This window comes from Triturus cristatus, chromosome 2_2 (assembly GCF_964204655.1).
Source record: "Triturus cristatus chromosome 2_2, aTriCri1.1, whole genome shotgun sequence".
NCBI classification, from domain to species: Eukaryota; Metazoa; Chordata; class Amphibia; order Caudata; family Salamandridae; genus Triturus; species Triturus cristatus.
Genome location: NC_140582.1, coordinates 1,132,700,748 through 1,132,722,941, shown reverse-complemented (window position 1 = coordinate 1,132,722,941; position 22,194 = coordinate 1,132,700,748).

Below are 22,194 nucleotides of genomic sequence, written 5' to 3'. Positions count from 1 at the left end.
TGCTCCACCCCCAGCCCTCTTGCTACACCACTGCCGGCCTGCCCTCCATCACGGTCATGTGTAATAACAGGGGGGGAATCCCAGTATTGCTCTAGGCATTGTGCTCCATCACGGTCAGCCTGAACTTTAGATTTGCACCAGTCCCTTATGACCTCAAGTAAACCTTTGACCGCTAGTGACTTCTAAGCACTGTTTTCACATTTAATCTTTCCGAATTGGTTTCTTGAGTTCCACTTATTCTATTGTTGGTCTTGTTTTAACCAGATACATATTCTCAATTGTTCTAAACTGGTGTGGAGTCTTTTTGTGGTGTTTTCACTGTGTTACTGTAATTTAAGTGCGCACCAATACTTTACACATTAACTCTTAAGTTAAGCCTGACTGCTCCGTGCCAAGCTACTAGATGGTAAGCACATATTAATTTAGGTTGTGTATTTGACTTACCCTGACTAGCGTGGTGGTCCCTACTTGGACAGGGAGCATACCTCTGTGAACTAGAGACCCCATATCTAACAGTCATTCACACGTTAACTCCACCCACTTCACCATGCATCAAGGGCAATGCATCACCCCAGTTCAGCCATTGGCTGACTTCACTATGAGTTACGACATGCTGCTGTTTCCCAAGGATAGTATAGTGTAACTCAACCACACACAAAGTAGTTCCCTTTAGTGCAAGGGAGTACTATTGTGATGTGTGCTTTTTTAAGACCAAAAATAATTTTGTTGTTAGCCAATGTTTTCCCATACAATAAAGTTTTTAAAAAACCATGAGAAAACAAAACAAGAATATCCAAAATGCTTGCAGCCAGCTGCAGACTTATTACCTTTGCTTATGCTTGTTTTAGATGCTTAGCTTCTGAAACAATAAAATGCCCTACCTATGTAGGGGGACCTGTTGTTGTCCTTATTTAGATCCAACTGTTAAATTAGTTTTAGAAATATTCTGGTTCAAATAGCATTTGTTCCTGGCACACTTTGTGCTTCCTGTGTTGCAGATAAAATGTGGAAAAATGTCTGTGTGCCAGCTTTGCTCATGTTTTGACACCTACCATTTGTTTTGTGCATGCAATTACCGACATGTAGTACTTGTCCGAAAAAGGGAGGAATGAGCGCAATTTGCACTCCTGTCTTGATAGGTGCTAGTGTTACAACGGTGCAAATTGGGGGGCATATTATCAAGCACAGTGTTAAAATTATCGCCGCTTTAGCGGCATAAAACTGCCGCTAAAGCGGCGATAATGAGCTTGATAATATGATAATGAGCTTGATAATATGCCGCAGAGAATTCCAATAGAAGCCCATGTTGACACCAGAACATGGGCTTCTATGGGAATTCACCAGGGCATATTATCAAGCCCTTATCGCCGCTTTAGCGGCAGTTTTCTGCCGCTAAAGCAGTGATAATTTTAACGCAGTTTCTTGATAATATGCCCCTGAGTTTGCACTGAGTTTAGCACTAGCACGTGGATTCTGATGCCCCTATATATAACTTAATCATGAGTTGACCATTTTCTTATTCAATTAGAATTTTCTTTGCATGTGTGAACTTCTAACGGGTTCAGTGATTTCTAATTTTAAATAAATGATAAGATATAACCCTGATTCAACATTTGGTGACAGTTGTTTCAAGTTGATGTTGTCTGGCATTGATCTTTCAGTACAACATTGTGTAAAAACGAAATATTGTTGGGAAAAGTATTCTTGTAATCAATGCAAAGTTAATAATAATACTGCATCAGGTTTATGGTTATTTTTATCTGAAAAATCCATCCTGGAAAGTGAATTGCCTCTTGGTGCTAAGCCAGTAATACAGAATGACTCACCTGCATGCTGAAGGTGATGAAGGATGCATGAAAAAGGGAAAGTGTAGAGATGGAAAGTAAGACCAGCCAACGAGGAGCATGGATTTGTCCTCAAGCACATGCGCTATTCTCAGACATGTACATGGGTCGGGCCATCAATAGCTGGTGAGGAAATAAATAGAGAGGCAAAAGGAAATTCCCTTCCTGCACATAAACAATCACCGCTGCAGCGCAGTCACCCTTACATCATGACGCAAGGGATGCCTGGGCTAGCGCTAGGCAACTTTTTTAGCACCAGTGTTAGGGAAAACACAAGGGTGCGCCATATTTTGGGAAATATGGCGCATCCCTGCATTTTAAAAATGTCGGAGCACGGCGTTACCAATTTTGGCGTAACACCACCTTCCGACATGTTGTTGTAAATATCCCCATTCCTTTTCTTAGGTTAAACGTGCATGTGTGAATTTCACTGTATCCTAGTCATGCTCATAATCATAAGGCTCTCCCACGTGGATCAGTAAAATGTTCTGAAAACTGCCACAGGCTCGAAATACTCTATATATGACAGATGCCTATGAAGTTTGTACAGCAACATAAATACATAATATGATTGGCAATGCATCTTTTGGCTGTCCTGTTGATTAATGTTTACTTTCACAACTTTAAGTGAATATGGCCGACCTACAAATACCACTATAAGCGATTTAGGCTTGTGGAGACCATATCCACATAATTGCATTCCATCAGATTTTTGCAGCATTTATGTCCCATGCGTAATGGGCACCTACATGTGAGTGATTCAAACCCCTCTCCGAAAGGAGCAGTTTCCTCCAGCCTTCCAGCTAGGTCCTCTCTAAACAGGAAAACAAACAGCCCGAGCTGCATTGCTGCCGGTTTCAAATACGTTATTGAGTTGTGTCCGAGAGCTAATGCAAAAGCCACGACATATATGTTCATGTAGGCCAAGCTACATGCTGCATTTCAGCCTTACACTATGTGATGCTATGTGATGCTATGTTATGTTATGTTAATGAATCTTTTATGTAGCGCAATGACTTGCCCCCAGAGGGGCATCTCAGCGCTTAGGCTACAGACAGATGGAGAAGCAGCCATTAGAGCGGCCTGGTCTTGAGATGCTTTTCAAAACCAGGGAAGTCAATGCGCTCCCAGATGAACATGGGGAGCCTGTTTTATCGGGCCCCTAAGTGCAGCCATAACTATGTCCAAGTTGTGGAATGCGTGACACTAGAGTGTACCTTTGAACTAAACTGGCATGCCAAGTTATGGTAGCACAACATGCTGCAACCAAGGTCCAGGGAAAAGAGGCAGGTTAGCTTTAGTGTACCCAGAAAGAAACTAGCACACAGTCTCGTCAAATCTCAGCAGTCATCTGGAAGGGAGGAAAGAAAGACTAGCCAGCCTGATGGCTCAGAAGGCCTTCATAAAAATAATGGGCAGTCAGGCCTAAATGAGTGCATTTATTTGTAAATATATCTATGCATGAGTAGACGTGCTTTTATCAAAACAAAGAACAAATGGATAACAAAAATAATTTGTAATACAAAGGAGCTCAAAGCATCACAAATAAGTAGCCATGCCTCACCCTCCACTCCGCCTTTCCTCTCTCTTCCCTCTATCTGATTCTCACACTCCACTTCTCTCCTTTCCTCTTTCCTACAAAGTTTCCTCCTTTCATCCTCTTTCCCTTCTATGCTTGTCACCAACTCCTTCCCCTGCCTTCGGTTATTCTATCACTTCCCTCCTTTTTCTTTCCCCCTCACTCTTCTTTTCAACCACCTCCCCCTTCTTACCTTTCCCCCTGTGCTCCCACTCACGACTCCCTCTACCTTTCTTTCTATCTGCCCCCAGTTCTCTCTTTCCTTTTCTCTCCCCTCTCTCTCCTCTCACCCATCACTCTCTCTACCTTTCTCTCTGTCCCCCAGCCCCCCTTTACTTTCTCTCCCATATTTCTTCTCTCACTCACTACTCCCCTTACCTTTTTCTCTGTCCCCCAACTCCCTATTCATTTATCTCCACACTCTTTCCTCTCACCCACCACTCTCTCTACCTTTCTCTCTGTCCCCCAGCTCCCCTTTCCTTTCCCTCCTCTCTCTCTCTTCTCACCCACCACTCTCTCTACCTCTCTCTCTCCCCCAGCGCCCCCTTTCCTTTCTCTCCCATATCTCATTTACCACTCCTCCTAGCTTTATCTTGGTCCCCAGCTCACCTTTCTCTGCTCTCCCCTCCCTCTCCTCTCGCGCACCAGTCTCTCTACCTTTCTCTCTCTCCCCCAGCTCCCCCTTTCCTTTCTCTCTCATATCCTTTCTCTCTCTCTCCTCCAGCTCCCCATTGCTTTCTCGCCACACTCTCTCCTTTCACCCACCACGCCTTCTAACTTTCTATCTCTCTGTCCGCCAGCACCCCTTTCCTTTCTCTCCATTCTCTCCTCTCACCCACCACTTTCTTTACTCGACGGATGTCATCTATGTTGTATGAGCGGGAAAGAAGCAGCTATTCCTTCCACACGAGGGAACACGCGGGCCTCACGAAAGCAAAACATAATTGTTTGGGTGGAATGGCACGATGTGCATGTGGCTGCAATTAAAGGTGTGCGCTTTTTTAACAAAGAATGGCACTTTAAAATTGCCCATGATGCCTGCTCATTACGTAAGCAGCGACCTACCTATTGTCATATGAAATCTCTTTATTGATGTCATAACTACACCTTCACAATTAACGTTCTTGCTTCCTCAAAATTACTTAAATGCTCCATTTTCCTACTCTTTTTTCAAAACTTCCTCAGGGGTGGGGGGTTTGAGGAGAAGCCCCCTGAGCCCCACCATATGGTGGTTGACTGGCTCACTACGCACGCCTGCCACCGTGCACTTATACAAACATTTAAGCGACGCCACTTTCAAATGTCACCAGCCGCCACTGCATAAAGCACCCAACATTAGCATAGACAGTTAGGACTGGTTCAGAGCTATCCATCATGTATGTGGTACCAAGTGAGAAAAATATTAAATGTAAACCAGATGGTCACACTGGAAAAAAAGTTACGTAACTACACAACCTGCTTTTATTATTATAATTATTATGCTTTCACTCTTTGTTTCGAAGTTTACTTTTTTGTTCATCAAAAATGATAAATATAGTAAAAAAAAAACGACACAACTTGTATGGTAAAGACAAGAAAAGGGGGGAAGAGATGAAGAGAAAAGCCAGGTGAGCAAAGGTGCCAATAAAAAAATGCTAAATTGTTGATTCAACAGCATTTGTGATTGCCAAGAATCCAAAGAGATACACAAAAGTGGCAATTATTTCAAACATATTGGTGCTATCACTAAGGGCACTTCTAGAAAGGGAATGTCAATAAAAAGTTATGTAGCAATGCCAAGAAGAAGCAATGTGCTGCTACGGTAGCCATCTTACTACACACAGCTGCAGAGTACAGCACATATGTACGAGACATTGGTCTGGAGTATGGACAATGGAAAGCAAGAACGGTCAAGCCTAAAAGGAAAGCTAAAACAGGTGCTTAGAAGCATTTCTTCTTGGCACAGAACTGATTTGGAGGTAATGAGTCTCAGGATGCCACCAAGAATTGGCAGTAGTGCAGTCGGCCACTTCTTGCAGACGCCATGTTTTCACTGTTAAGAAATCCCTCACTGCCCACTGTTGCACATGGCATGGAAGGCTGAAATAATCAGAGGAGCTTTCGACCCAATGTCCACCAGCATTTTTCATTTCTGTCCCTGCCATGCACGCCATTGCGGGCGCGGAGTGCTAAAATGCACAAATGTCTCCCGTGTTCTGGGGTCTGGCGTGCAGGAGAGCCGAAATGGCTCAGGGGGTTGGAGAGAAACTCCTAGCAGGCAAGGGAAATTATGTTTTTATTTAAAAAAAAGAAAATCTTACCTTTGGGGGTTTGCTTTTTGAGAATGAGAAATTGCTGGCAGGTCCACATTCAAACCATGTCACAGGAAGCTGCCATCACTGTTTTGTTTATCTGAAGCAGCTCCTGCCATGAAGATGGAAGTCACTACAGCAAACAAACAAAAAAAACTCTAGCTGAGGTAAAAGTCTAAATATTGTGGGCAGGCTGTGACTGGGCTAGCGGATGTAATGCCCTATCTGTCCCTTCCCTTTGGTGGTTGGCCAGACACATTCTAAATGACCCTAGAAGGCGTGTCTCAAATAATGACCACAAAAGAAGGGACATGATAGGGAAAGGGCAGCATTGTGGGAAACAAGGTCCCAAACACAGTCCTTCGTAGTGTAAGTGGAGGGAGGAGTTTTAGAAAAGAAATGTACAGAAATGGAGGGGAGGAATTCCTGGGTCTGCCCTTGACTTCGGGTCACTAATTTGAGCTATGATGGAGGCAAAGTGGGAGACAACCAAAATCATGTGCTTATGATTCCCATTATAACAGATTTTTTGGTAAATTTAAGTGGGAGTAATTATCAAGATCTGAACCCCACTACTCACCCTTCCTTGGGATTTGTTTTGTATCTGACCGATAAAGAGCGTGAGAGAAACTTATGTCGGGTTAGCAGTCCAGCTGGGCTCCTCCTTTTGGAGTGGGAACAGACTGATTTGCAAATGGCTGGTCCTGCCAACTTGGGGCAGAGCAGAACTAACAAAACCGGGGTGAATTCCCAGTAATTTTGCCATGTCCTCACAATTGCTTTGCTCTAGGTGTCAGGCATTTTGGGGTTTTTGCCATGGAGTGAATGTGCCCCAATAAAGAGGCTCAACCAGAGTTTAGTGTCACCAAGTAGAGTCATCTACGGTCTATCTCCATGAAAGTGATCTGAGTCCACGAATCTGAGACCGACCGGACATAGGACAGCCGGAACTAACACCGAATTGTGCAATGCTAGTGCATGAATACAAAGGCAACCTGAATAGAGCGCCTCCTGCTAATTCTAATTCCCGGATACAGCCTAAAAAAAACCTTCGCTTCATCTGTGAATTAAGGGGGTAGATATGTTTGTGTATATGATGAGCCAAGGGCGGACATGTTTAATCTTTAACAGACCTTGCTCGGATAGTGAGCAATTGACTGGATGCAGCAGCAGCACAAGCAATACGTCATATTTATAAAACAAAGCATTTGCCATGATGTGTTGGTTCTTAAGGCTTGGGCGGGGCAAAAGCTGCGCCGAAACCAGTTGCATCACGCATAATATAATATATGCAATGTAGGCATGCCCATGCAAAAATCATTGTAAATGTAAACCAGTCCTATTTATGTGTTTACGATGTGTCACACATTGTTATGAACAGCATCGGAAAGCCTGAAATGGATCAGAATCGCTGTGCATCAGCAACCCGGACATACAAAAATGACACAGTGGCTGTGGCACAAAAAGAGCATGCCCACAAAACATTTTGGCAAGCAGAACTATTCCATTGTGCTCATTATCCTGCAACTAGGAATCATGAGGAGACCACCAACACTATGTAGGCAGCAAAGGATGAAGGAGTGTGTGTTCTGGCGATGCATATCCCTCATTGGCCTCAGGGATGATGAGGTCATAAGATTCTACAGACTATGGAGGGAGACAATCATTCAATTGCTCCATAGAATTGAGCCAAGCTAGCCACCAACTGCAAGGCCCAATGACATTCCCCCACCTGTGGAAATAATGGCTGTGCTCCACATGCTGGCATCCGGTTCCTTCCAGATCACAACAGCCAGACTGGCAGGAATCTCATTAGAGTATTATCTGCATTCCTTCCTTCTGTCTTGGATGCCATAATCAGACTCACCCCCAGTGCCTCCTCTTCCCCAAGACGCAATAACAACAACTGGACAACAGGCAAGGCTTTGCGGGATTCCCCACATGTTCTAGATGCAATAGATCGCACACATGTTCAATTGGTGCCCCCTGTTACCTATTCGATCAATGTCCAGGACATGGTGGACCATCTGGGGATTTTCTGGCAAAATATCCAGGGAGTGCACTTGATGCCTACATCTTCCGGTACAGCATCATAAATGAGCGGCTCCAGAATGGCCTACTGATTTGTTCGAAAATCTGAAGTATACATAATAACCATCTACAGTTGGCATAATAGCCATCTCTGTGCATGTCAATGGAGCAAGGGGCATACTTAAGAGAGATTTGCGCCATGGTTACACCACACATCGGAAGGACACCTATTCGATCAATTTCCAGGCCATGGTGGACCATCTGGGGATGCTCTGGCAAAATATCCAGACAGTGCACATGATGCCTACATCTTCCGTCACAGCAACATAAATGAGCGAGTCCAGAATGGCCAGTATGGGATTGGCCTACTGATTTGTTAGGAAATCTGAAGTATACATCATAACCAACTACAATTGGCATAATAGCCATCTCTGTGCATGTCAATGGAGCAAGGGGCATACTTAAGAGACATTTGCGCCATGGTTACACCACACATCGTGGAATATGTGTAACGCAAACCCCTAAGTCTGTTTTTTGAAACCAAGCAAACCCACTCTATGTGGGGTTCCAAATGGCTTTACAAATTGCAAGTAATGCAACATCGCTCAAATGGCCATGTTACATTTCTTAGTGGAAAAGAGGTGTTCCATGGGTGTTGAGTGTGTGTTTCCATGTAACTTCTATGGTTTATGATGCATTTCCAGATTTTTTAAACCTGGGTATGCACAAAACAGATGCGCCTCCCCATGTGAGGCATAACAATGAGAAATATCTTATTTTTTTGTCTTGTGACTCAATCATTCTGCGTGTATAGAGGCACATGCCTCTAAGGATTGTTTTTGTGCAGGAAAGTAGCCCTTCATGCTCAAAAATAATCCTGCATGCAACGCTGGCACCCTGGCACCTGACTGCGTTGGTGCTAGGCAGCTCATTGTGGACCAGCAAATGGTGAAAGGACAAACACCGCCCATTCCTACCCTTTCCAAGTGAGGTAGTGCAGCGCAGCAAGGTGACTTGCTTTGCTGCACTGTGCTACGTTGCCATAAACATAGCCCCTAGTGTAATGGGCACATAGTCTGAACTATTTACTGCAACATGTACACAATCATGTTCCATTGTGTCATTCCCTCACTAAACCTTCAATGTTACTAGCAACATAACAACTGTGTATAATATCGTGTCAACTCAGACTGTGTGAATGGACTGAACCACATCATCTGCACTGGTCAACTAATCACTACAAGACTCATGTGGTACACAAGTCAAGTCAATATGAGTATAAAGTGTACATATTGTAAGTGTGAGATGAGTGGGTGTTGAATGGTGGACATAGTTTTGATATCAGTTAAAGTTCCTCCAAAATAATGGTATGTGAACAACTCAAGTGGTCACAAACTAAGTGGTCATAAGTAAATGTGTCACATGTAGCAGAAAAATTGTATGTTGGCCAAAGTTACTGGAGCAACACTGGAAGTAGTTTTAAATAACATGTGTGTCATGCAATGTAAGTGTGGAGCCAATTCATTTGTAAATGCCAGTTCCTGGTACCGATGTAACACCAACTGTGCAAAGCACAGATATGTCTCAGCCATATAGTCTAGATACAAACATACACATCAATATTGAGCCACATTAACATATTTAACCAATGTGGTATAACACCTGTTCTGTGTTGCAAGCTGCCAACATTCCCTGCATCTGAGTCCATCAATGCAAAACTTACAAAGTCACACACTATGCTGTCAAATATGTTATTCACCAGTAACTAACATAAAATAAAATGCAACCAGTGCAAGGCATCACTGTGTACTCAGGATTCCAATCGGAACATTCTCTTGCCACATCAATGATGACAGACCCAAGACATGTAAGTACAGAATCACCTGCAAGGCATAATTACATACATATATGTGAAAACAGTCTTGTGTCCAGGTCTGTAGTTGACATTAACTTGTATCTAAATAGTTGTGTCCTACAGAAAAATGACCCACATTGTCATACCTTTGTGTCAATCTAGCTTCAGCACAACACTTTGTCCAACAAAAAGTATTAGCTGTAGGCTAACTACAAAATATATAAATACTAATGTCACATTTTGGAAAAACACCACGTGTACCAAGCAAATACCCATGCTAAATTAAGTGAACAAATCAAAGATTGTGCCAATGTCATGTAGGCAAGCAACAACATCAGAGGTTTCCAAAGGACATAAGTATGTGTGACTCTCAAACATGTTGCCACTGCCACTACTAAGGCTGAATAGATGCCTGAAAATCAGATCCTAATTTTAACACTTTGCACCAGTTGTCAAGATCATTTAAAATATCTACCATAGCAAACTACTCCCTGAACATGAAAGTCAGCATGCAGAAGTGTCCAATGTATCAGGACATGTTCAATATTTGTAACGACATATAGAACTGGAAGAGACATGTGTAAACCAATGGTCAAAGGGATCTAACCATTTTTTTACATACTGTACGAAATGTGTATGAGTTTGCTAGTGGATATACCACACAGTTATGTTTCATGAAAAACTGTGTTAGATCATTAATAGTTGTATTTATGCACTTTCAGCTGACCAAGGATATGGATTGCAGCCATGGGTCTTGACCCCAATCATCCATCCCCAGACAGAGCTTAACAAATGCTACAATAAAGGCACTGTTCAAGACGAGGAATGTAGTGGAGAGGGTGTTTGGAGTACTGAAGTCCAGATTCAGGTGCCTGGATATTTCAGGGGGAAGAGTTTTGAACTCCCCCCTATGGATTGCAAAATTATCCTTGTCTTTACTATTTTGCACAATATCTCTGTTAAAACAAATGTTCGATGGGACTCTGAGCCTGAACATACAGAGAAAATGGAGGAGGAGGATGAGAATGAAAGAGAAATCCAGCACACATTGGCTGGCCTCTGGAGAGGCAACCATATTTTGACAACTTGTTTTATGTAAACCATATCACATGATGGAGATAAAGCCTGAAATTCTGATAACATTTCAAATTATGAATAAATGTTTTGATCTAATTTTTTGTGTTGTCTTCATGTCTAAGTCAATGTAAACATCAAGACACTCACATATTCCCAACTAGATGCAGGCCTACACATGTAACAATCATCTTGTCTGTGCTGCTGAGCAACATGGGCCATGCCACAAATTATTAGACCAACCAACACAGCAATAGAGTGTAATGCAGTGTACTGGATAAAAGTGACAGGCCAGGATTGCCACATATCTACATCGAAATTGTTAATTCCTGTCTTCACTCACTTAATTAGTGTAGACTTGTTGTGTATTGGTTCAGCAAAGGGTGTTTCATATGGCACTCACTGATTGATGGAACACAAATAGGCCAACCCCTCATTGTAGGGTGTCTCACCATTATCCAAGTATGCAATTTGTCATTACGTTGCAGGGACAAAAATATGTGTTGATGTTAAAATCTCATATGTGCAGAAGGCATACATTTATGTTTTATGACATCCACTCAGCACTACACATGTGACACCTTTTCCAGCCCTGATTGATGTCAATATCATATCCTGCCACAATTGACAGATTACACATGTACTTTTATTTGCACAGCGATGCAAGCAGACCCCAAGGCTTCTAACAGAACACAATACAGTGATGAAGTAGCAATGTGTGGCAATAGCCAGCAAAACAAGACAAGGGAGATGTTTCATATTACCCATCACATCACTTCATGAATACAGAGATGGCAAACATGTGAAGAGTCCATGTCAAACGTCAAGCACAAACGTAGGTGTGCGTACACAATCTCACTGAATATGGTGCAATAGAGATGTACGGTATTACATTAACCCTGCATGTGAAGATTACCATACCCCTGTCTTGAAGGGAGTTGGCAGAAAATTACAATACCCCCACCCCACAACCAAGCAAATGAAGCAAGTCATCACAACCCTCCCCAGAAGAGCCTGCAAGCCTTTTCCATCCAGATATCTCTCCATCCCTCCTTTCACTCACTCACTCACTCACTCACTCACTCACTAACCCACCCTTACATGTTACTTTAGAGCCTTTGCTTAATGTGGTCTAGAAAGAAGAGGCCCATCAGGCACACCACACCTGCTGTAGCTGATAAATCTGGGGTTTAATGGCTGCCCTGAGGTTAGATCTGCATAGTTGTGTGTCTCACCAAATCTGGTATATACAAAAAAAAACTGGAAATAAGGATGTGTGTCAATACATAGGCTTGTTTCAAGGACTGCAGTCCGCTTGGTGCAGGATGACCAGAAACTCACTTGCCCTCATATTAGATGAGGGCAGGTGTGTTTGCCATGTTTGCCAGGATTAAGACTGAGCTAGAGTGCGGATGGCAGCATGTTGTGTAGTGAACAGTGGTAGTGCAAATTAGCATTCAACCATGGGTCACTGCACTGAGGCCTCCTGGAGCACACACATTCTCAAAAGGTCTGGTGCTGTGTGTTACTCTCACCCCTGCACAACATCTGGTTGTACAGGAAATGTGAGCATGACAGAAACATGAGCACAATGCATGTGCCTATGCAAGATGTACACAACATGCTACGTAAGAGCTACAGGAGGCTAGCCCTGCACACCAGATGCCCCGTGACACAGGCCCTCATCACCAGCCAACTGAACTGAACTCTACATAGGAAGTGCCACACATCTCCTAAATGACTGCACCCACTCAGAATCCTGCAACCAGACTCATCCTCGACCTTCCCCAACAAACCTACATTGTACCCCACCTCAAGCAATTCCACTGGCTCCCCATACAAAAGAGATGCCAAACCAACCTATTGATCTGCGCACAGAAGGCAGTACACAACAAAGGACATCCCTATACTTACCACTGCCTGAAGTTCCACGAATTTTCTGAATCTTTGCTTCCCCACCATATCACTTGCTCAAATCCTTCACATCTACCGAAGCAGAATTAGAGGACACTCTTTATTGCACATCACAAATAAGACCTGAAACAGTCTGCCCACGTAACTGCTGACCATCACCTCACTTCCATGATTCTTAAGGGGCTTAAGACCTGCCTATTCAATAGAGTCTCCAGGATGTGCAAGCACCTGGATAGCCTATCAGGTGAATAGCTGCACTATACAAATCCTCTTGATTGATAAGTTGCATATAATTACACCCCTAATTGTCATGGACACAAATGGAAAAAAACACAACTCTGCTTCAGCACCTGGAAACTGTCACCTTCACGTTGACCTGTCAAGTGTGGCCACCGAGGTCCAGGAACCATGGAAGTGGCCCTATGGTGTATGATCCAGCAGAAGCCATGCTTCTAAATGGTGTGCATTCACCCTGAGGCCCAGGCCCGAACTTGCACATCTTCCCTGTTGGTCAGCTCACAACCCGACCCGAGCGGTAGTCACCACCATTGCGTTGTAACTGTAATGTAATGCATCAGAAAAATCAACACATTTCTCAGAAACGGGCAGGACACACCTAGGATTTGGCTCAATGTGTGTGGCAGGCTGCATACTAGGAAGTGTGCAGGTTAGTTTCAATTTCTCTAACTCTCTGCTATATTTTGCTGGGAGAGTGTCTGTGCTGTTGATGGATTTTTGGTATTCTCAGTGTCTGATCTGTCTCTGTCCTGTGTGTTTTATATACCTTTTGTTTCTTTTAAAATTCTTTTGTATAAGTATTAGTCTTTTTATTGCAAGGTGTTTGTCTTTTTAGGGGTTTTCTATATAAGGGGTAGGGTTAGTTTTAAGGGGTTTACTTTATAAAGTTTTGTGTGTCAGGGAGCAATAGGGACAAGTCGCGAAGGGGGTCACATTTGTCTGTGGGAGTTGGATGTCTTCTTATGGCTAACAGGGATCACTGACAGAATATCGACAGTTAAAATATCGAGGTACAAAAATATTGACGCAAAAATATCGATGTCCAAAATATTGAAGTCCTATCTACATAATGGTAAGTACAAACATATTGGGGAAAAATATCGTTGTTAAAAATATCACTGTTAAAAATATCGTTTTTTTAAATGTTTAAAAAATAATGTAAAATGAAGTAAATAATACATATATTTAAAAAAACAGTTAAAATTATTTTAAAAATACTTTGCACAGGATTTGACCTTTGCCCAAATGAAACTCTTACATGGCTTTTAGAAAGTCACATTTGGTGTAACCTGTCCTTTCCCCTTACAGCACTACATAGTTTTGCCTAAGGCCAATGGTGTCACCCATGTGACATGGTAAAATAGGGCCTAACATGATGCTGACCATTATTACGAATAACATCACATTCCTGAGACATGCTGACCTTCATCATCCAGCCAGCTCAGCCCAGCAAGTTGACTAGCTGCTTCCCATATTAAGATAATATATACCTGTATCAAGAGAGGTGCCTATATCTGAAATACTGGGATGGCCATGTGTAACTGCACTATTATCTGCGCCATGAAACCATTTGGTGTACGTGCGCTATACAAATTCTTTTAACATAACATAACACTATTTACAATGCACTGTCCAATTTTCTCCAATTTTGTGTCTTCTAGGTGGATATCTCTCATACAACGAGGAAGAGGTAGACAGCTTCAGGGACCCCAATGCTACCAGCAGGTGTAATATGTACATGTGTGTAGCTTTTTGACGTGTGTGTATAATCTATATGTTTTGGGAGGTTCCAATCACCGACTATCCAGTTTACAGTCAGTGTGCCAACTCAGCAGTTCTAGGCCACACATACATTTGAAAAGCACAATTGTAGGTATAAGTAAGCAGGACCACAGGGTATAAGTATCATTAGATCTGTGGCGGTGTTGGAATATCTATAGTCTTGATGCATAAGCTCCAGGTGACCAACACAAACAAATTAGGTCGTACTACAAAAGGTGCAAACCAAGTAAATCATGTATCTACATATGTAGCAGCAAAGTCAATTGACCGTAGCTGAGCTAGTCTGGCAGGTTTCTGTTGCATATGTGCAATGATGTGTATGACAGAGGTGCTGATGATGTGCAATAACAATACACCAGCACTGTTACCAAGTATGCACAGGAAGGTATAATGGAATCAGAGTAATACGGAATGCGTGACACTATGCAACATATATTCCATCCATATGCAGCATACTATGCTCATACATGCTGCATACGTTTGATCTCTCTTGGAACATCTTTCAGTGTGACTGACCTTAGGTGTGGCTAAACATACCTGCTGAGCAACACTTACAATGTTTGTAGAGACATACCTGTCCCTCTGGCTGTGTGTCAGATCTAAAGGCAAATTGAAAATGTATGTATGACAGTGTCTTCAGGCTAGCCATCACAATGTAACCATTTTGAATATTATAGATGCTGTGAATGTTGTGATACGGCACATGTTGTCTACATCATGGATTTAACTCAGGTCAGAAAACGAAAGACATGGCGGCATGTGTTTCAGTAGGGGTGTTAGTACACCATCATAGGTTCCTCAAAAACCTCTATTTCTTACCCTACCCTGAGGTATGGCTGTTGTAATCCAGCCTCAGGGGTACATGAGCCCCTTCAGAGTAGGCCATGTCATCACTATGTGAAATGGTGTGACAGAGGAACGTTGATACTGATGCCCTGGAAGCTAAAGGGCTGTTACTTTAGTTCACCACGTTGCTTTTACCAGAATGAGTGACTGTTACTCATTGTGAGTGTGGCTGTACACATTGCAGGGTTCTGGACATACTTTTTTACGGGTCTTAACTGGATGTCAGCCTTCATATCTCTGTGCAGTGGGCAAACTTTAAAGGACATTGTGATATTGTAATTGCTGTGAAACCTATGGAGTGCTAATAGGCCTCAATGCATGGATTGAATCTAATTGGCATGGTGTGGGCAGCTGGCCAAACAAACTAGTCCGCACATGGATTGGCATTGAAATGCCAGCCTCATGCCCTGTATGTGCTGCTTTGTGTGACTCCAGATGAGTAAAGCAACGCAGACACACATTATCTGGACAGTCTTTCTTTTTCAACGTTCACGTATGTTGTTAAGCAAGTTTCAGCCCACTTGCATGATGCAATTCCAAAACTTTAAATTTCAATTTCTGGACCATGTGTACAATTTCAGATAAAACATTATCAGGAGTGGGACTCGTTGTTCTGAATGATATAGTTGTCATCATTGGGTGAATAGATTGTCATGTTGGGCTCTTACACTGACAGCACTCGACTCAGTTTGCCTTGTCCAAGTAGGATATGTTATCACACACATCATGTACATCTAAAGCTTGAACTAATATTTATTAACTCTACCTCCCTAGATAACAAGACAGCTGAGGATGTGAAGGCTTTTGAGATCTGAATGCATCACTACTGCCACATCCGGAGCATCTCCAAGGCATATAGAAAGATGGCCAAGGTATATGAGAGAGACAAGGCAACAGGGTCTTGGAAGCACCACATTGATTTTGACACAGCAGCATCCAGTGTTGTTCCAAAAACCACAGGTGTAGCCACCCCAACCACTGCCAACAGTCAGTACATCAGCTGCCTCCCAGCTAAACGCAGTTCGGGCTGGACTGTTCCCATTGGGCGCAGGGTCAAGACTGATTTGCATATGCCTGGGTCCAAACTGGAATGGAATGGTGAGCAAATAAATGATGGATTTAGGCCCATATCTCTGTACTGGGGTGAATGTATGACATTGTTCTGCATTCTGTCCATCAACTGTTCTTTTTGCATTTGTCATCCCGAGTGGGACGGGTATGCCCCGATGTAGGTCCTGTGCTCTCCATGCCACTGGAGTCAAGCTATCCTGGCTGATGAGGGCTGAACGCTCCAAAACCGGTCCTAGGATGCTTGTTTCCAGTCCAGGCCTGGCAGTTCGGGCTGGACTGTTCCCATTCGGTGCAGGGTCAAGACTCATTTGCATATGTCTGGGCCCAAACTGGAATGGCATGGTGAGCAAAAAAATGATGGATTTAGGCCCATATCTCTGTACTGGGGTGAATGCATGACATTGTTCTGCATTCTGTCCATCAACTGTTCTTTTTGCATATGTCACCCCGAGTGGGACGGGTATGCCCAGACGTGGGTCCCGTACTCTCCATGCCACTGGAGTCAAGCTATCCTGGCTGATGAGGGCTGAAAGCCCGAAACTGGTCCTAAGATACTTGTTTCCAGTCCAGGGAGGACCTGGCCTGGCAGTTCGGGCTGGACTGTTCCCATTGGGTGCAGGGTCAAGACTGATTTGCATATGGCTGGGTCCAAACTGGAATGGCATGGTGAGCAAAAAACCGATGGATTTAGGCCCAGATCTCTGTGCTGGGGTGAATGTATGACATTGTTCTGCATTCTGTCCATCAACTGTTCTTTTTGCATTTGTCACCCCGAGTGGGACGGGTATGCCCAGACGGGGGTCCCGTGCTCTCCATGCCATTGGAGTCAGTCTTTCCTGGATGATGAGGGCTGAAAGCCCGAAACCGGTCCTAGGATGCTTGTTTCCAGTCCAGGGAGGACATGGCATGGCAGTTCGGGCTGGACTGTTCCCATTGGGCACAGGGTCAAGACTCATTTGCATATGGCTGGGTCCAAACTAGAAAGGCATGGTGAGCAAAAAAACGATGGATTTAGGCCCATATCTCTGTACTGGGGTGAATGTATGACATTGTTCTGCATTCTGTTCAACTGTTCTTTTTGCATTTGTCACCCCGAGTGGGACGGGTATGCCCAGACGTGGGTCCCGTGCTCTCCATGCCACTGGAGTCAAGCCATCCTGGCTGATGAGAGCTGAAAGCCCGAAACCAGTCCTAGGATGCTTGTTTCCAGTCCAGGGAAGACCTGGCCTGGCAGTTCGGGCTTGTCTGTTCCCATTGGGTGCAGGGTCAAGACTGATTTGCATATGGCTGCGTCCAAACTGGAATGGCATGATGAGCAAAAAAACGATGGATTGAGGCCCAGATCTCTGTACTGGGGTGAATGTATGACATTGTTCTGCATTCTGTTCAACTGTTCTTTTTGCATTTGTCACCCCGAGTGGGACGGGTATGCCCAGACGTGGGTCCCGTGCTCTCCATGCCACTGGAGTCAAGCCATCCTGGCTGATGAGGGCTGAAAGCCCGAAACCGGTCCTAGGATGCTTGTTTCCAGTCCAGGGAGGACCTGGCCTGGCAGTTCGGGCTGGACTGTTCCCATTGGGCACAGGGTCAAGACTGATTTGCATATGGCTGGGTCCAAACTGGAATGGCATGGTGAGCAAAAAAACGATGGATTTAGGCCTAGATCTCTGTACTTTGGTAACTGTATGACATTGTTCTGCATTCTGTCCATCAACTGTTCTTTTTGCATTAGCCACTAACAGCACAGGCTAGGAGGCCGAGAAGAAACAGGGATTCTGTATTTAAGTACTTGACTCTCAGGGAATTGAAAAACAGAACCAGAGGATGGATGGCTTCTAGCAGGAGAAGGCCAACCTGCATGAACTTGTGTTGACTGTGCAGGAGACCAGGGTGCAAGTGTCAACACTTGAATGGACTCTCCCTCAGAACATTACCCATCCCTTTTTAGGTCTCGCGAGCCAAAGGCTCGAAGAGACATTTTATAACTGGGCTTTTCAAAGTGCTGCCGTGGCCTAAAGCTACAGTGCACGTGAACATGCACGCGCGCAGCGCCATGTGTCTTTCCTCCGTAGCGATCGTAATCACGATCACTTTCACTTTCGCGGGCTCCTCTGTTGCTGGCATTCCCCCCTCCCTTCTCGTTAACTCCTACATTGCCAACCTCAGGGCCCTATCATAACAGGCTGCGCTGGTTCGGAGCTGATCCCAGCGCCTGTTTTCATGCGCCTGCAGTGTATAAAGTGATTTAATTCAATCTGCTATTTCTCCGCCTCTGAGTATTATTTTAGACAGCACAGCTCAGAAACACAAAGAAGTGAACCTCGCTCACTGTTTCCGAGCTTTGGCATCCGATTGATAAGGTCCATTTGAGACGGTGCTTAGGGTCTGACGCCAGAAGGACTTGGAATACGCCCTCATTGTGCCTGGGGCGTTCTCCTCGCAAATCTTGGCGTTTGGGAACTAGCAAAGATCACCTCCGATTAAAAGGTCTGATATTAAAGTCCGTCTACATGATGACGTTCAAACACACGAAGCCAAAGAACTTTTGATAGCACAAAATTAAACGCGTTGTTACCAATAGTCTCGGCGTTTATAGCCTGCGAACGAGTGCCCGCTGACAACTAACACACACGTGTAGCGCTGCCTGTGGGGGAGGTCCATTTAAGCAAGAATGTCAATTTTGCGACCTGTTCCCTGTAATTTTAAATAATTTACTGGACAGGGCAAACAGCTGTGAAAATTACACTGAAGACTTTAGTCAATGCACCGAGCATGACCATCTGGGAAGCTGATCACAAAGGCGAGTTTAACTCAAAATTATGTTTATGGTGTGTACAAGACTAAAAGAGGATATTAAAGTCTGTCCAATTTAGTGAAAAATAGAAACGGATACAACTGATGGTGTTTTCCACTGTGACCGTCTTCAGACAGACGTTAAATGAAAAATTTTTTGCAAAAAAAACAAGCATTGGCATATTTGAAATTTGCATTGCTAGCTTTTATGTATGCCACCCTGTTCCACACCTCTCACCTCCCCTCTGCCAGATTCGGACTCTGGCTACTCGGGCACATCTTCTTCCTCCCCAATGGTTCCGATCATATCCAGATCTGCGAGCCGTGGAATCCTGAAAGCACAGTTTACCCTCTCTTCACCTCTTGCCACTTCTCTACAGGGACTGAGTGTTACATTGAAAGTGCTCCTACCGGAAGTAGTCACCCTTGCGAGATAGGAGGTTTAAACCCATTACAACTGTTGGACTTGGCCCTTCTGGCAGGTTCACCCCTGAACTTTTTGCTTTTTATTGGTGACTTGGTGTGGTGATTTTTGGTTTCTGCGCACTTTCCCTGTGTCCCAGGGTAAAGTCCGTGCACGCTCTGAGTGCATGTGGTGAGAGAGGCCTGCCCTCCCATTGGAATGCATGGGGAATGAATGTGTCCCCAGTAGTTCCTGATGCGTGGGGTGTGCAGGCCCGAGTTTGGTATGTGCGGACTCGTGTGATTGAATGCTGCGCGATGATGTGTGCGGCGTGCTGAGGAAAATAAAATATCACGAGGCCTATGTGTCCCTGTGTGTTCCCCACCACTCATGTGCACATACATGTAACCTATGTATTTCCCCTCCATGGCCTGTCTATCATGATGCTTATGCTATAACGTGGCCTGCCATAATCCAGTCTCCCATGAGAGAAACGACAATTCTGCTCTGAGGCCTACACGTTTTGCATCATGTTTTCCCGCATTTCCATTATTTTGGCTCAGCCAGAGCCGAAAAGAGGTTTCAGACCTCAGAACGCTCTGAAAGCTGTAGCTGCGTATCCTTGGCCTTGCACACTTGGGCCTCAGCCAAAGGGGCCCCGACCGAGGTGCCGAGACAGTATTGAGCACGGTTATCTGCTTACTCCTACCGAAACCACATTCCTGCCTGGAGAAGGAGGGATAAACATGACCCATCTGTAAAGGAGAAAGCCTAGCCTTTCTGTCTCTTTTTGTGCGATTACAAAGCTCACGTCAGTGAAAAGCCCATAGCCCCCATGTAAGACTTTAGCAGTAAATGAAGAAATAGATGCCACATTGGCTCTTGGTGATGGGCAACCTATGTCATGAACCAGTCCCTGCTCCAGACTTTAGATATCAGATAATACAAGATGTGCTGGTCGCCCTGACACTGAAGGCCTCACTTCCAGACTCTAGACTCCCTGGTTGCATAGCAACCCTTTCACACGTCAGTTACACGTCATGCTCGAGTTGAGCACAAGTAAGGCAAAGTTCCAGTAAAGTTCCAGCTGATCACGCAACCCCCTCCAGGCATCCACCCACCTATGACACTTACCTATTATCATCAAGTGGACGCCCACCTTCACGCCTACTTACTAGGGGTGGGCGGAATTTGCGGAATTAACCTCCGCAAATTATCGCGAGAATGCAGAAAATCTCCGCAAACACGCCGGAAATATCGCGAAGATGCGGAAGTTTTTTGCCGCCTGTTCGCGGTATTTTTTGCGTGTTCGCGGGTCGCCAACTTACCCATGCGGTCGCTCACGGGCGCGGCCATCTTGTTTTCACTTGTCCCGCCCTCTGGCGTTGTTTATTTCCTGTTCCAGGTCGCGCTATGCATGTTCGCGGTCGATATTTCCTGTTCGCGATCGCTTTTACTTGATCGCGTTGCTTTTTGCTTGCTCAGGGAGAAAATATCGCGCGAACTTGCGCACGTCGGCGCAACGGGCGCGGCCATCTTGTTTTCCACTCTATTGCATGGTTCTGGGGCCTGATTTTCAATCCTCCCTAAATCTTTTCAATCCTTTGTTTATAGCCACTTTTTTCGGATCTTTATTACTTATTATTTCTCTAACTATTTTCCTGCCTCTATATTTTTGGTTTTTGTGTACCTTTTTTTTTGTTTTTTAGCTACTTTTTCTCTTTGTATTGCCTGCTATTTATTTCCTTTACTCCTTTATTTATTTTACCTTTTCTTTCCCGCCCCGTCCCCAGAACCATGTCCAAGGGCAGGGCTGTTCGCCGGCGCAGCCAGAGCCGCGACCGCCTTCCTTGCGGAAGGCGGCGCCCACAAGGGGTGCATGCACGGGCCTTATTTGGGGAGGCGGAGTTGGCTGCACTAATTTTCTTTGTGCAGCGCCACCTCCCCTCAACCCTGGCAGCAGGTGGCAGGCCTGGGTCCGGGTACGGCCTCCGGGAGCGTCGGCAGCGGTGGGGGAAGGTGCGCCGGGCAGTGTCTCGCATCTCTGGGGTCCGGCGCACCCAGGCACAGCTGACGCACCGGTGGTCCGACATCCTGGACCGTGAGCAGGACCTGCTGGACCTGCTAGGAGTGGAGGTCCCGGGGCTTGGTGAGTACCTATTTAATTATTACAACTTTGTGTCTGTTCTTCTGCTCTATGTTATATATTGCGAATATCTTTTTTTCCTTCCAACCAGATAGAATGTTGCTGCTTGCAATACATTCCAGGTTAATAACGTTTAAAAGTCTTCTGTGATTATGACACAGGTGCTCTTCTGCGCTACTACTAATCTTACTTGTTTGCAGCTTTGCGCTTGCTTAGCGTGATTCTTTACGAGTTTATTTTAGAGAAATTAAGTTACGTAATGCTACAGTGACTCATGTCCACTCCTTACTTTGTCCTGTCACTAATAGATAGGGGCGGATTGATACATAGGTTTAGGTACTTTGTATGAGCTTCTAATTGGTTAGTGGTATGCGTGATGCCCCCTCACTCAGTTACGTGACGTGCTGCTAGTACGCCAGTCTTTAGAACCTTTCTAGCTTGTTCAATGAGTGGAGGTAGGCTTTGCAGTTACTTAGCAGTAGCAGATGAGCATCAATCAAACCAAAATTGTGTATATACAAAAAATGTAGTCATGTTAATGTGTCCT